Source organism: Strigops habroptila, chromosome 5 (assembly GCF_004027225.2).
Source record: "Strigops habroptila isolate Jane chromosome 5, bStrHab1.2.pri, whole genome shotgun sequence".
In the NCBI taxonomy this organism is placed as follows: domain Eukaryota; kingdom Metazoa; phylum Chordata; class Aves; order Psittaciformes; family Psittacidae; genus Strigops; species Strigops habroptila.
Window position 1 is genome coordinate 2,257,751 of NC_044281.2, and position 16,817 is coordinate 2,274,567.

Here is a 16,817-nt window from a genome sequence, read left to right on the forward strand (position 1 = left end):
TATGCTGTTTGTGGCTGTTCAAGTGTCTGGGTGAGAGTCATACCGTGGTGTACCATTGCCTTTCTCTCTAGATCACCCTGTCAGCAGGCAAAGGGCAGGTTGACCTCACCTATTCAACTCCATCTAGGCAACAGGGAATCATGTCCAAACTCCTGCATCACTTCTGCTAGGAAACTCTTACTCTACTGAAAATAGCCTTTTCCTACTTTATAGCAACAGAAGCCTAAAGATTACTCCAGCGACCAGTGCCTGCATAAGCTGTCATCATTGAGTCTTAATTTGGTCTATGGGAGGCAACTGCTTTCAAAATATTTAATCATTTTCTCTGTTACTGGATCAAATTGCAGCAGGTCTTTTAAACTGCAGCATTGCCCTTCATGTTGATTGACTGTATCAGTCTAGTAGCCAGGTAAGTGATGTTTGTCTGACCAGCCTGTCCAGCACCTTGGCATTAAGCTGAAATTCCTCTTGTCACCAACAGGCAGTGACAGCACAAGCGAGCTTTGAGCAGTGCGTTCTGACAAGTGCCTTCTGCAGCTTTACCAAAACAAATATCATTTTCCCAGTTAATAAAGATTAAGTGTTGATTCCTGGCTTTCGCTTCTATAGCGCTAATATTGCTATTTTTATGCACTACTTTCAAGAAATTACTAAAGCTTCATCTAAGAGTGAAATTGTGTTTTTAAAACGTGGTGAATCAAAGCACATTCTTCTCCATCTCTGTGCTCGGATGTCAAATCCCAGCCCTCCAATGAAACATTTCCCACCAAGACATTGCAGAATATATAACAGAATAATGGGAGTTGACGGTAGGCCCTCAAAATCATGTTATGAAACTCACAATAATTGAGGGACTAAAAATGAATTTTGCTTGGATTGCACTTTGAACATGCTTGTTTTGGGGGTTGTTGGGTTTTTTTAGTCAATCCTAATGTAGTCAGTCCTCAATAAACCCAGCTTTAACCTTCTGCCCTTCAGTGTTTATTTTTCTCGGTGCATTGTATAAGCATGTCATAATTTCCAGCATGCAATTAACAATGTTTTGGTTGGGTTTTTTTTCCACAGCAGAGTACCTTAGGAGCCACGGTGACTTCTGGATTCAATGAAATAGGAGTTGAAAGGATTACTGTGTAAGTACTCAGGTCTCTTAATATTTTACAACTAAGAATGAAAGCTCTTTTCAAAGGAATATACTTCTGAAATAGCCTCTGTGTGTCCTATTAATTCCTAGTGCAGAGATTAGGGATGAAGCCCCAGAATACAACATTTCCCAGGGATTTCTCTCAGTGGGGAAACCAAGCCCTTCTAATGAGACTATATAAATGCTCAATATTATCTCATTATTTTTCATTAATCTGCACACACCAGCCCGCCTCCACATGCTGTAATTCCATGTTACCACCCATGTTCACATTAAAATAGGAACAGATTATTCAAGACTCCCACACAAATCGTGAACCTCTATCCCTTCTGATCTGTCACCGGCCATTCCTGGGACTGAGGGATGTCCCCCCTAGGCCTGAAGAAGTCTTTAACCCTGGCAACCCTGCCCTTCAGAGCTAAATGCCTGTATTTATTCCTGGCATCCAACATCTGAGCCCGGCTGAAACTACCCTGTCAAAACTGATTTTTAACAGAAAATTGCTTTTCAATGAACCCATTCTCTATGGAAAGTGTCTGCTTTTCATAGATTTGGGAGGGTTCAGGGTTTTTTTTTTTTCTTAATAAGAAAGCCTGAAACTCTAAACCCTCCAAAGGTTTCTGGGTTATTTTGTTTGGTTTCAAGAGGAAATACTTCCCTGCCCTGAACTCCTGTTTTCATATCAGTTCAAATAATGTCAAGACGCTATTTGCTGCTCTTTCCCATTATTTTCGTTACTTTTCCTGTTTCAGGCTGCCTGTGTGTAGTTTATAGGGTGTGGTGAGGAATGTAAATTATTATTTTCATGTAGGTGTGGTAGCTATTCAGTTGTAAATCTTGTTTTCAATCCTTCTGACTATTTTATTTGTGATCTGCAATATTGATCTGTCTTCAGGGCAGAGAATGCTGCAATCTATCAGGAGCAGAGACTTCTATTCCTTGCTAAAATAAAGCATTCAAAGGACTCCCAGAAATCTCCAAGATGGAAAAAAAAAAAAGATCTTGCTTGAAGCCTTTCTCTTATTTTTTTTTTTTTTTTGCTCTTTGAGATCTGTAGAGGAATTTGTTTCTGTGGTTGATTTGTTTTTATCAGTTGGTTGCAAAATCTGCCTGGCCTCCCTTTTCAAATTCATCTCCTGTGATAGCCTGCCACTGGCTGTCTCTTGATAACTGACTTTAAAGAAACAAGTTTAGAGGTTTGCCTCTGAATGTGATCCATGACGGTGAAGAAACGGGACTAATCTACAAAAGGGAGCTCTGCAGTTGCTGTTGGACTCGAGCAAAGTAGTCAAGCTGTTTTCAGTTCCACACGAGCTGTAGCAGACATGCCTGAAACACAGCTGTATTTTCACACAAGCTGTGAAGAGGCATTTTGGCAGCCCACTGTCAGCGGTACTGCTGATGCTCTGGCTCTCCAAAGCCCTGTTCTGAACCGGCCCCATCATAGGGAGGATGAGCTGCTGTTTAAGGCACGAAGGATACGGCCCCTTGTAGAACCAGATCCTCAGCTGCTACAAATCGACGTGGCCTGAGCAGCCTTACTGGAGCTAAGCTGATTTACTCTTTCTCTGCAAGATGCAAGCGCTCCTCTGAGCTCTCTGGGCTGTTGTGTGTGCTCTTGTGGACATGCTCTCATCTGTGCATGTCCTCTTGTATGTACCTGTTCTGGAGCTAGCCCTTAAAACCACCAAAATGGGTGATTTGTGGATAAATCCAGACATCTAGGAGTATAGTCTAGTATTGCAGATTTTTTTTGTTATGATTAGCTTGAGGCATGTAGAATCCTTGTGCCTGAGGTTGTGGCTAGTATCAGTCACTGGCCTCCATGAAAACTAAAGTTTAGGTGTCACATGCTGCATACTCAAGACTGATGGCCATGATTGATGGTTTTGGGCAGCATACTTATGGTAAATGTGGAATCTAGTTGTCCTTGGATACCTCTGTATATTGTTATCTATCAAAGAGATGTTTTGTTGGCTGACCTGAAAATAACCCAAGTCCTACCAGCTTGAAAAGCTTCTCCTTTCACTGAAGTGGCAGAAATGCATAGTGTTTGGGTAACAGTTGCATTTCCTGAGCAGTGAATGCAAGGTTCAGATGCCTGCAGTACATGCTGAGTGTTATGCTGATGCTGTGTGTCCATGATAAGGCATTTAAAGTGCTTTTTCTCAGGAGTTCTTTTCAAAAATTCATTTCCTCAGTCAAATGTTCTCTTTTATTTACCTTCAACTTTTCCCCCTTTCTTCTAGTAATAAACCAGAAGTTGTCAGTAGGCATTAGAACACAGCAAGGTTTAAATCAATCCAGGTTGATATTAATTATTTGCATTATGTTAGTTCTTAGAAGCCATTCAGAGCTAAGTGATCTAGCAGAGAGCAAAAAATAGGTCCTAGCGAACTCTAAACAGTTTTATCATCTACTTATAAAAAGAAACCAAGTTTCTTCTCATTTTCAGAAGTCCAAGATATTGTGGTCAAAGCATGGATACCAGGCTTGGAGACTGTATTCCAGTAACTGTTCCTCTAATATCTCACTGCTTGAGACTATTCCCCATGTACTTATATATGAGTATATACAGAGATACATCCTTGTGTTCCAGTGGATGGCTTTTCAGTATTTGTGGAGCAGGGAGCTGTGCTTACAGTTGTGCACTGCACTTTTCCCCTGTATTTGTCTGACCTCTAAGCTTTGGCTTAATCACTGCTTTTCAGAATACAGCCCCCCTCCTTATAAATGTGGCCAGCATCACCAGTCCTTGGATGTCTGATCGCAAGCAGAGATGTATTAAAACACGTGTTGGTCAAATGAGTCCAGCTACCCAACAGATCCGGATGGCTTTGGATAACTGACATCCTAATCTTTATCATGCTCGCACAGATCTGCCTCATCTGTGAACGTTACCGGCTCTATTTCTGCCTTTTTTTGTTTAAGTAGATCCTTTGATAAGATATTAAATTATCTGGCTCAAAACCAGATCTAAATGGGACCTTGCTTAGAAACACTACAGCTGGATGATATCCTATTCACAGTTCCTACTGAAAACTGTCCAGTACGTAGATGGACTGTGATCCATTTAATATGAGCACTGATTTTTTATTTTCTCTGGAGAGGGGGAAAGTGATCACAGTATCAATAGCATACCGTTTTTATGGTGGTCATATCTGTTGGAAAGGAAGCTTTTAAGATTAAGCTGGTGTGATGCACCCTGTACAACACACTTCAACTGCTCTTAGGAGACAACTTTAAGTAACAGATGAAAGGTGAAGACTTTTTGGGTGTGGTATAGACTCAAGTTATGAAAGAAAACTGAAGGTATTCAGGAAGGAATGGTTTTGAGGATAACATCACTAGCCAGTTCATTCAGCTTCACGTGAAATTGTCCATATTTTAATGACCTGCTCTCCTGTCCTGCCAACTTCAGATGACCACGATACTAGCCATGTACTTCATTTCCTCATATGTGTTGCTGCGTTGCTGAGACTTCTTTGAGATCCAGATTGTTAAAGGGAAAACTTTGCTGTTATTTCAGGCTGATCTGTGCATGTCTAAGCTAGGCTGCATAAACCATGGATGACGTCTGATGCAATTTTATCTTTAGTTGCTTGCCCCATTCTGCTACCAGGCTTACACACTACCACAATCCCAAACCTGACATTTCTTTTGGTGAAAATGATGGTAGAATAAGCCAAAAGATGATTAGAGCACAACAGCTCTCCCACTGCTGCTCTCTCAGGGTACCCTCTAATTCATCATTGTCAGAGCCTTTGCACCACTTGGCTTATCCCATTCTGCACTGGACCAAAAAGAGGGTTTAGTGCAAAGCACTGTGTATCTATCTCAGGAGGTATTTAGGCAGGAGTATTCCACAACAGCTATTTTGGGCAATTTCCCCACATAGAGAAGCTCTAGTGCTTATCTCGATGGAACGAAAGTCAGGCCTGTTCTTCTAGATAAAATGCTTTCCCCTCCAACTGCCTGATGGCTTATCTCTGGTCTTGCAGCATCACTTGTAACCCTTCTCCTGACCCACTTAACTTTCTGCGTTTAGCAGAGCTGGAGTGGGGGCAGGGAGACTTGATTAATGAAGAATATTCACTTTCTTTTAATGTGAAAAACTCTTCAAGTGCTCTGTGCTCACATAATTAGGACAGAAATCTCTGTTCTTAATCAGCTGATAAATTATCTATGGGCAAAGCTTTAAGAATGTATTTCTGGTGTGTTTGGTTCATATAAATTATCTATTTAGAAGGGGCTTAAGCATTTTTAAGAATCTCCTAACAGAGAACTTTAATAATATCATTTGACACTTGCCACCTTGTTTTCTTTGCCTGTTAAAACAAAACAAAACTGTGTTATTTCTTTTCCATACCCATAACATTTAGTATTAAATCAGTATTTTCGCGAGCATAGCAATCTACTAGTGCTCACCTTTTGAGCTTCAAAAAATAGATAAGGACTAAATATAGGTAGCCAAGGCAGTGAATGCAGTGAATGCAGGTACAGCGAATGCAAACCTATTTGTTAATGTATTTGGAATTAGGCTGGTACTTCTAAGCCATTTCCTAGTGCATGATTATCTATTGAAATGTTTTTATCAGCTAGAGCTGACTGGTGTTAATTCAGGTAGTTTCTTGGAGAGCCACCACATGTGCAGTTAAGCAGGATTCAATCTGGTTTCCTACTCTAACCAGTTTAAGGGACTGGTTAGAGGACTGCCAAGGTGCAAGTGACAAGACACTTGATTGACTTTATAGTTTCAGCTCCAAGGAGAGGAAAGAAGGGATGTAAGCACGTGCACATCCAACTCGTAAGGGTTCTTGCCAGGTTCTGCCTTTGGGAAATGGCAAAACAAGCCAGCAAATCAGTCATTGAATATCTTCATGTGTCACACAGCCTTTCGCATTCTTGCATTTGCCTTCATTCCTTCCATTAATCGTATGAAGTGTCACCATTACACCCACTGCATTCCAAGGACAATTTCACCGCATCACTTTTGATTTTATCTTTTTCCGTGCATTCATTCATAGGTGGAGAGGAAAAATGAGACCTGCTTTACTTAGCCAGTGTGGAGCTGTGATTTTCCTATGCTGGCGTATTGAGCTGTAGCCGTGTGTCACAAATCTGCTGCTTGTCAATTCCCATGTTCTTACTATTCCCTGTCACTTTAAAATTAATTCATTGCTAATCACTTACTCCTCCCAGATGATACCTATTTTCTTGTACCACAAGGTACCACCTGATGCTTCATTTGAGGAGGATGGAGAGAGGGAAAAACAAAACCTGACAGTTGTGCTATGAACCAATATGATTAATATATCCCGTGTGGAACACTGAATTTAAACAGTATTAATAATGAAGCTAGCTCTTTGGTCAGAGCATTGCATCTCCAGATATTGCAGTGTAATTTTGTCTATACAAGGGGGCAGAAAGAGGAAAGGAGTCATATCTTCCTTTCTGAGTTTGTATGGGATCTAGCACTCTCAGGTCTCGGTGGGGCAATTTGACATTAACACCATGCAAATCATAGTTATATTAAAGAGCAACCATCTCTGTGCATTGCCAAAGTTGCTTTTGGAAGCTGTGCTCTGAGTCAGGCTGGAGTTTTCTGAATCACAGAATGGTTGAGGTTGGCAGGGACCTAGACAGGTCACCTACTCCAGCCCCCTCCTCAAGCAGGGTGACCTACAGCAGGTTGCCCAGGGCTGTGATTTTTAGTATCTCCAAGCTTGGAGTCACCACAACCTCCCTGAGCAACCTGTGCCAGCATTTGTAACCATCACAAACCCTTGTTTGTGACCCTTCTTCTTGTGCAAAGATCATGGCAGCATTGGGAAACAGGATGTCCACGTGGAGCACGGGAGGGTGTTGCATGTGCTGGACGGATAAGATCAGGGCAGAGCTCCCTTTTCGGTTGGCGCCAGTTGCTGGGCTCTGCTCCCTGCTTGCAGCACATTTAGTGACAGGGAGCAGCCTTATCTACCAGCCCTGAGCAAGGAAGCCTCAAACCACGGCTAGGAACATTTTGAAACAGATTTTTGTCACCCCAGAGGAAACATCATAGGGGAATAACAGGCCCTGGTAGCTGTAAACCAGTGATGACAAGATAAAGGCACCCAGCTCATCCTTTGTACATATCTAATAGTGTAACAGCAATTAATTTTAATCCATTTATTTCAGGCTGGGAAGGAACAAGGACACTTCTCTTTCTCAGCTCTTCTCACTATTTTGTTTCCTAATGCAATGTATGTGTGCACCTATTTTTTAATGTATATATAGATAAGGGGGGGGGGTGTGTGTCTGTATGTACATACAGAGAATGGGACTTGCTAAAATGGTGGGCTTTGGTATGGAGTTTGAGGAAACACAACCCTGAAAGTCAAAAGAAGGATTTCTGCTGTGTTTTGTGGAGCATCTCATGTACCACTCAGAGCCCAGAGACGTGGCACTGAAGGCATTGCTGGTCTTGGTTGATGTGTGACCTCAAGCCAAATTTGCAGAATTAGATTTTGACCAAAGGCAGTACCTTTCTCTGCTCAAAGAATGTCTTATGCTTGTGGGCAGTGGTAAATGCCCAGAGAAGGCAAGGTTCTTCAGAACTTGGAAGTAAGGCTTTGTCAGAATGTAAGTCGGGTTGTTCTGGTGATTGTCAGCAGGTAATTGAAAGCTGTCACTGCTATCCTCATTAAAAGGATGGGTCAAGTATTAAATCTCTGTGGAGAAGTGAGGGAAGGGGAGCCAGAAAATCACCCACAGGTAGAATGGGATCATATAAGAAGCTGCAGTATTTCAAATAAAATTGATTCTCTTTATTTACTCCCAAATAAGCACCTGAATCAGTATGAATCAATACTAGTGAAATCAATAAACGTATCTCAATTTAGTCTAGTTTAAAATCTATTTCAAAAGAGAGCCAGAGGTAGGCTCTCAGAAAGTGTTTTAACACACCGATGCATGAAATACTGCTGTCAGATAGATTCAGATTATCCCAGATAAGGACATTACATCCCAGAATGAAAACGGGCAGCAGAAATATAAAAGCAAAGAAACTGTTAGCACCAATTTCTTGGGAAATGTCAAAAAGGCTGATGTGAGGAGTGGCGGTGTTTGAGTCCCAGCACCAGCTAATATTTGTATTGCTGCTGTTTGCCCTATGCTTCTGCAGCGGTGAGAAAGAGAGCTCAGTCTCCAGCAATACCAAATAATATTATTTTATTTAACTTTTGAATTTTACCAATAAATGAGAAGTATGTCTTGGTTTTCTTCAAAACTTAGTCATGTCTGACACACCTGGCACCACTTCTGTTTTGAAAAAGGTGGTATTGTTTCCCAGGTTGTAATGACTCCTGAATTCTTTGAAACCTAGTTGCAGAGTATGTTAATCTGTTTTTTACAGTGTTTTTTAATGTGAATTGGTGTCAGTACGTATCTCTGCACGGTTTGCAATGTGTGCCACCCCAAAAAAAAAGATGAAGTTAAACGTGAAAGCCAACCAAAAGCTGGAATAATGAAAAGGTCAAATATATTATTAAACATTAAAATTCTGAGAAGTCCCTGTTGTGCAGCAGATTGTAACAAGAAGAGGAAACAGCACAGCATGAGCGATCTCTCGTGATAAAGATCTGGTGAGCAGAGAAGAGCGGAGGAAGTGGAGCACATGTGATGATTCCTGTTACAGGACGTGGCCCTCCTCCCCATCAGGTGCTGTGCTCAGGGCCTTGCCTGAAATATGCTGGAATTTGGTTAAACTCAGAAATAATTTCTCCTTTTTGCTTATTTCATCAAGCGAATGGGAATCTTTGTTTTTCCAGTCGTAGAAAGGCATCTGAGGCTAAAGTTGTCTGATCCCAATGAAGCATCCCCAGACATGACCTGGAAGGAGTCAGTGCCACATATCTTCAGGATCACCACCTTTGTACCATGCCTCATGTGTAACTCAGACACCTATTTTCCAAGATCTGGGATGGGACTACTGGCACTGTCCCATTTTGCCACCAGACAGGTTGGTACCCAATTATCAGGGCTGGTGGCACATAGGGCTATGAACAAAGACTCCGTTGAAGCTGCTCTTATGAAAGACTTTAAAGGTTTTAAAGCCCCTGTTGTTATTGTAAGGATTGAGCGGCTTTGTGATATTTAGACGCATCATTTAGGGGATGAGCAACAGTTGGTTAAATGACCTCAAATATATAGTATTATTCCTGTCACTCAGTACAATCCACCATGGAGACTTGTTTTTTGTGTGTCACTTGATGATTAGCCTCTGCTTTTACCTGCAGGCAAAGGCAATGAACAAGGTGAGGGTGGTAGAGGTCCACCTATGTCCATACTGTAGCTGTAGTTCATCCAGTAGCATACAGATGCCAAGCCTCAGAGGATGGAGTGAGATAGTACAACCTCTGAGGTTGCCATCCATCCTTTTCATCAGATACCCTGCCTCAGACTGGACTTGCACTTGGCTCTGCAGGTGAGTGGATAGCTGAATTAGATTAGGTTTAGCATTTTTAGCCCTGATGTAGGCACAGGGACACAAGAAAGGGAATCGAGGAGAGAAGGAAAATGGTCAAATTTCATGAATCTCACCAATGGTGATCAGTAGCTGAGAGTTGCTCATGGTAGATTGGGTGGGATTTGCTAATTCACCCATGCATGCAATTTCACTGAGGAGTGAGAAGGCACAATAACATAGCAATATGTGATGAAGGGCCTTGAGGGAAGCAAAGAGCAAGGGGAAAAACCTGCTCTGTGCCCAGAGAGTAGGGGAATCACCCCATCTACTGCATTTGGAAAATGCTGGTATATGCACAGAGATGCAGGCACCAGCCAGGAACCCATGTTGGTTTATGCGAGTTTTTGACATGAATAAGGTCATTCTGAAACTTAATAAACAAATGAAAGGTGAAAAAAAGTGACTCCATCACCTTCCCTCCCCACACAAGTTTTTCTCTAGCTCAAATAATAAGTTACAAGCACAGAGAGTTAGAAATATAGAGCTGAAACGGACTGTGGGAGATGAAGCAGTGTAACACCACCACACAGAGACCAGAACAAGTTTAACTCTCATGCTAAGAAAATTCAATCAGGGTAATACTGATTCAAGCCTTTATGCAGACTGTCTTTACTGTTGCAAGGGGGACGAGGCCCATCTTCACCCTGTACCTGCTCACGCCACCAGGCCACCTTTGCAAGTGGAGATGATGAATCCTGGCACTGTGTGGTTGATCTCCCCAGAGCCCTGAAGGATGGTGTGGTCCCTTGGTTTGTGTGTGCCGATTGCACCCCAGGAAACATTGCTGCTGCAGGGCAAGAGGGCTAAAATCACCTGCCAGGCCCCTGGGGGAAGTCTGTGTTAGAGCTGGGATGCACAAGGGTTGGGATAACAGAAACGGGCACTTTCAGGTTCTGCCTTGCTAATTACTCAGCACTCATCAAAATAACCAGGAAAATAATTTTGCAGATTGTATCAGTTTGTGGTTGGCTTGAACTGGTGCTTTATTCTGCAGGGCTGAAACATGCAGCACTTTTGAAGGCCTGGACTTTTAAAAACCGAGGACATAAGGGGCTTTATTCATTTCTTTCTTTCCTTCCCATTCACCACAGAAGGAAGAAAAAAAATCCCAACAAAAGCCTAATTGATGCCTGTTGTTTTGCTTCCCTCCATGCTTTTATTTCTCTTTGCTGCTTGCTACCTAGTGTTTTCCCTGACTTTAGAGATGCTAGTGAAGAAGCTAAAAGGGAAATGAAACTCTGGCCGTGCAATATTTTCCAGATACATATCCATTTTGCTGTGTGAAGATGAAAAGGAAAACTTAAATCCAGCCCTGAGATGTTTCCATTTCAGGTCTTCAAATAATATTCTAACCCTCTTGCAAGCACTTTAGGACAGAAAGTGTCTTGCTATGTGTGTAGATAGCAAAGGAATGATCCTTTTCTGATTGTATTATGGGAACCCCTTACATGACGCTGTCCTATCGGCCATGCAGCTGGTTTGAAGATCCATGTGATTTATCTTCTAAAAAAATTAATAATCTTTCCAAAACCAAAGAACTTTGGGGTTTTTCTCTCTACTTCAGACGCCTGTCTGGCAAGGGCTGGTTTTAGGTGAAGAGCTGGTTTCAGGAGGCAGCTTGTCAGGCAGGATTGTATTTTAATTTGCCCCCTCCCTACGGATGAATGATTGGCTTAATTCAGGAATTCTGAAATTATTATGATTATTCTCTCTGGGCACGAGAAACACCCCTATGATTTCTCATGGAGTACGCTTTGCTGCAGAAAAATCACATCCCCTCCTGCGCCGGTGCATGAAATGTGTCCTTATGTAAAGAGCAGCTTAGCTCATCTGTTTATTGCTCCATCAGACTCCGCGGCCGTATGTAAACGCTTGGCGTGTTTGTTTGTGTGCTGGTGGTTAATGCTCATTAAGCAGGGAGACTAATAGCACTGCCTGGAGCCACGCAAAGTGGAAGGCAGTTGCCATACAAATTTCCCCAGCTTGATTTGGCAAGTGCAGGCAGCGCTTAACCTGCAGCATCCCTGCTGCTCCTCTTGCCCGTGTCAGCTCTGCAAGCTTGTGCCAAAGCCCAGGATGCTTTATGAACAGCATCTCCCTGCATAAAAGGCACTGATGACTGGGGTGGGGGAACGGTGGGCTGTCGCTGTGCGAGGGATGATGGAGCCATCCCAGGGGTCCCACTCTGCCTGGGTTTCCTCTGTTCTTTTCAAGCTGTGGTCCTCTCCGCTGTCCGCTGCTCCTCCCAGGCATCCTCTGCTCCATTTCAGTCGTGTTTTGCTGGCTGATTTATCCCCCAGCTGCTTCTTCTGCATTCAGGGGATTATTTATGTGTGGCAGCAAATGGGAAACTGAGGCATCTGGCTGTAGAGTGGGTCATGTGAAATATGTCAGTGGTGGTGCAGTGCTAAACTATGAGAAAATATCAGCAGGCTGACAGGTCAGAGGAAGATCAGGGTGCTGATAACTCTCTGCAGGCAGGAGAGATTGGCCAAAGCTGAAAATCTGGCATAGCACTGAGGGCAATATGGGTTTCCCCAACCTGTTTGCATCCCACACACTTAGAGAAAAGTTTCAGTTAGAGACAAAGATGAGAAGCACTTTGGGTTTGTTCTGAAGTTTTATTCTCAGGGATAAACAAGCCTTAGGTACCCAGAACAGGTTTTTCCCCCAAAAAAATGAAGTTGGGGTGTCCACTCACCTGGCCCATATCTGTCAGTAAGCATGAGAACAGCTGTGATGAGAGGTGTCCACAGAGTCACTATCCAGGGCATGTGCCGTATTGAAGGCATCAAATCCCAGCTCTGACAGCTCTGAAATCACCTTATCGGCCACACTGGGTGGATGAAATGCAGAACAGACCCTGCAAGGGGGCTAATGTGTTAGGTGGTTATCAAGGAGCCAGGTTCCATGTGGAGTCATAGAGTTGTGGGATGGTTTGTCTTGGAAGGGACCTTCAAGCTCATCCAGTTCCAACCCCCTGCCAAGGGACACCTTCCACTAGAGCAGGTTGCTCCAAGCCCCTGTGTCCAACCTGGCCTTGAACACTGCCAGGGATGGGGCAGCCACAGCTTCTCTGGGCACCCTGTGCCAGCACCTCACCACCCTCACAGGGAAGAGCTTCTTCCTAATGTCACTCGTTTCTAATGTTAGCATTTATTACAGTTCTCTTGTTTAGACTTGGCAAGATTTGAAGAAGTCTCATCTTGTGACAGGAATCATTGCATGTGTGTGTAGCTAAGGCTGGGGTCTCACTTCAGGAAGGTGTTTGAAGGCAAAACGTAGCATGATGCTCCCTGCTGTGGCTGGAGGCTTCCTGAGGGATGCTGAGAAAACAGGACTGCAGGGTACCCTGTTTGTGGAGAGATGACTTGAGGCACTGTGCATTGCTTTGAACCAAGAGAGAGCTTTTATCCCAAATTCCTTGGGAGGAGAAGGGGTCTTCACCGAGATTTTGGATGCTGAGGATTGGGCTGGGTGCAGAGTAGGCCAATGTGGCAGAAAAACTGGCAATGCCCCCTTCTACCTACCCTGAGGCTCTGGCTATGGCCATGCTGAAGAGTCCAGGCTTTGGTCCAGGCATGTGCAGAAAGCCATGCCTCGGTAGATGTCATACTGGTAATAAAAAACCCCACAACAACAATTAAAGCAAAGTTAATCGGTCTTGGTGGATGTGATTGGGGATTCTGCCATATGTGGAGCATCTGGCTTTAAGTCTCTCGGGGTGAAACCCATCACATGTTTCTCTTGTAGGACGATCTCCAGTCAACTGGCAAAGACTCTGCTGAATGGTCAAAGAATACACAAATGAGTTCTAAAAGGGATTGTCCTCAACACTTATGGTTAAGCAGGTAGTTAAAATGAAGTATTAATACTAGAAAAACTAGGCAGTGCTTACAGCATCCATAGGGTATTTCTCTGATAAGCTGTGGCTGGGATGTGCCAAAGTGTCTAAGAAACTTGGGCGCTAGAGTCTCACTCATTTTGTCTGACAGCTTTGGGCTTCTCAGCCTTCTGCAAACACCAACATAATTTGTCTGGAAGATGAGTGCTTACGTTCAAGTTGTTATCTCCACATAACTTACTGAGTTACCAGTGTCACACTGACTGATGGTGGCTAAAATTTTCCTTTTGTCCTGGATCAGTTAGTCTTGAATGACAGCTTCACTGTGCAGAAGAGATGCATTTGATCTTCAGACAGAGGTTGAAATTAGGTCTTGTGTTTGGTGAAAATACTTTAACCAATAAGATATTGAATGAAACTTTTGCTTTTTCCTTCTCCTTTTTCCTGTTTGGAAGGAGAATTGTCCTTAAATTCTTAATCTTGAAAGACTGAAGTGCCACATTGAAGAGCGAATCTAGAGCATGGTGAAATCCCAGGAGCACACAGTTATGGGGAGGTAAGATGAAAGATACACCATTCCCTCACTGAAGATTTCCTAGTCCTTCTGTTGAGCTGTGGCAACTGCCACTCAGTCAGATGCTTAAAAGGGTCTTGTCTTGAGACACGCAGCTCTTCCTACCCATTCACAGCCCAGGGAACACCTCCATCCACTCCAGGCACAGGTTTCTGCGATCGGGACCAGCCTCTTGGAAGCTCTGGTAAGTCTCAAGGATACAGCCTTTCACCTCCTTTCTCAAGAACTTGACCCAGTAAAGTCAATGAAAGTGTAACTGTGCCCTCTGAGAGCCTTTGGGCTCATGTATATCTAGAAGCACATCCATAAGGATTGATGTACTGAATACAAAATATAGTAGCACTCATTCTGGAATAAGAATTGATTTATTTTAATGTGACTTAATACATTTTCTTATTCTAGCTTAAGAGCGTCCAGAAGAGCTCTTCTAGTCAATTTTCAAGTGTCAACAAGCTGTTTTTCTTGGTCTCACAAACTCATCTTTGAAATGGGAATAACTTAGTCTCCCATATGGTGTTGAAAGCTACTTCATAGCGGAAATCTCCTGTATATTCATACAGAATTTCAGAGGAGCAGGTGGAAATTATCTGGCAATTAAAGTTAGTGCTATGGAGCTAGGACTTGGAATGACATAGTCAATCTATTCAAAGTTCACATCTCCCACTGTCAGCAATTGGTTACGTGACTGTCCATCGTGCTGCTCCTTGGGGGGGAAAAAGGCCTTGAAGAGATGGCAGAATATTTCAGCTGATTTCTGATAACTGCGTTTGAGCAGCTGATTGCATTTATCTGGAAGGAAATGGTTAAAAGCAGTTCTTTCGCAGTTCTGAATCTCGCATCGTTCTGCAGACTTATTGGGGCACTAATGAAGAAAAGTAACTTTCTGTGAATGCAGGAAGTAGCCTCACAGAAAAACGGACATAAAAAGGTCAAGACTCCCCTCAGATGTTCATGTCTAATTTTATTTCAAGCAGGAGATTTCTCTACTCACTTGAAATACTCAGGTTTGAGCAATAATACAGGATGGTTGCCATCATTCTGAAGGGGAAATGCTCATCATCCTCTTGCAGCAGCAGCCAAAGGTGCACCAGTCACCATTTGTCAGAATTGCACAGTATTTTTGTGACTGTTTGTAGCTAATGTTAGATCAGCAGTGAAACACTGAATCACAGAATGGTTTGGGTTGGAAAGGACCTTAAAGCTCATCCAACCCCCTGCCACAGGCAGGGACAACTTCCGTTAGACCAGGTTGCTCAAAGCCCCATGTATTTGTCTCCATTGCAGGAATGTCAGGATTTTTTTTGTTTGTTTCTCCATTTATTTTGTTTCTCAATTTTTTTTTTTTTAATTTTTTTTTTTTTTTCAGTTTACAGGGAACTAATTATTCTCATAGCTCCCTGAAAGGGTTTGCTCAGGCTTTCCAAACTAACTTGACTGGAAGCCCTGATGAACCATTTTAGCTCCAGAATTCATGACTTGTAGGGAGGAATAAGCATATATAAACAGCTGGTTTGGCTGGAAATTGGTGTACAGTATTGCTTCCAATACACAAAAAAATGAAGCACAACACTCCATTGAGGCTCCATCAACGGGCAGGAAGGTTTGCTACCTGTATCTAATAGACACTGCTCTTGTTTAAATTTCTCTCTGATGTTACAGTGAGGAACATTGCGGTGTTGCTGTGAAAACCCTGACAAGCAATAAGGATCCTAGAGAGCATCCTTGGCAGTGTGGAGGCTCATCCACTCCAGACAAAACAGAAGCAAAGCCACATGGCTGGTGGGAATGCAGGAGGTCCCATGGCGTGGCAGCATGTCAGATGCAAACTGATGGAGAGGTGTGCTTCAGGGTCAGCCATAAGGGTTTTGAGAATCCTCTGGAGGATGTCATTCTAAATACATAAAACTGTATATTCATTTCACCACATGAGTGGTAAAAATGGGTATGAGCAACCTAGTGAGACTAGTTCCATGGGGAGAAGCGCTCAGGTGAGATCCTAGAGCCTGGTGCTCAGGGAGGCGAGGGCTCTGTCAATCCTGCTGGGGCCAGAAGGTGATCAGGGAATTCAGTGCTTGGCATGAGCAGTCTTGGAAGAAGCGAGAGTTTAGCAGGCTTAAAATTAAGCAATGAAAATTGAAAGGGAGCATGATCAATCTCCACTGGGAGTTGGTGCGTTTTAAATACGGGATGGTCCTTTGTTGCAACCTGTATAAGTTTGCTAATGCCCCTGATTTATTATAGAAGCTGAAAGAAATAGCTTTGCACAGTGGGATAAGCATGCATTTGACTTGGTTCCAGGTATAGAATAGAGAAGAGCCATCAAAACTGGGAAGAAAATAGCTGCCAACAGTCCTATCTATCTCAGATTATCCTGATTTTCTACTTGCTCTGACAAACCTTGCTCCCTTGTTCCTTCTGATGGAGTCGAGGACAGCATTTCCCTTGGAGAGCAGTTTTTGTTCCGATCAGCATTAACCATGTTTTCTCTGTAGGATATGAAGAGCCTTGGAAAGAAAAATCTCTCCTCTGCTTTCGCCTTGCTTTACTGGCAACAAATACTGGGTACTGCGAATGGAGGAGACATGGGATGGAAAGAGTTCTGACCTCTAAGGTTCAGAATATGCCAGCAGACAGAAGCAGCGCATCTAAGATGATATTCAGGAAGGCATTTTTGATTTGCTATTGGGAGTTACAATACAAAGGAGTATTGTCCCCGGCTCATGACTACCGCAAATGGAAATACCAGACCAAG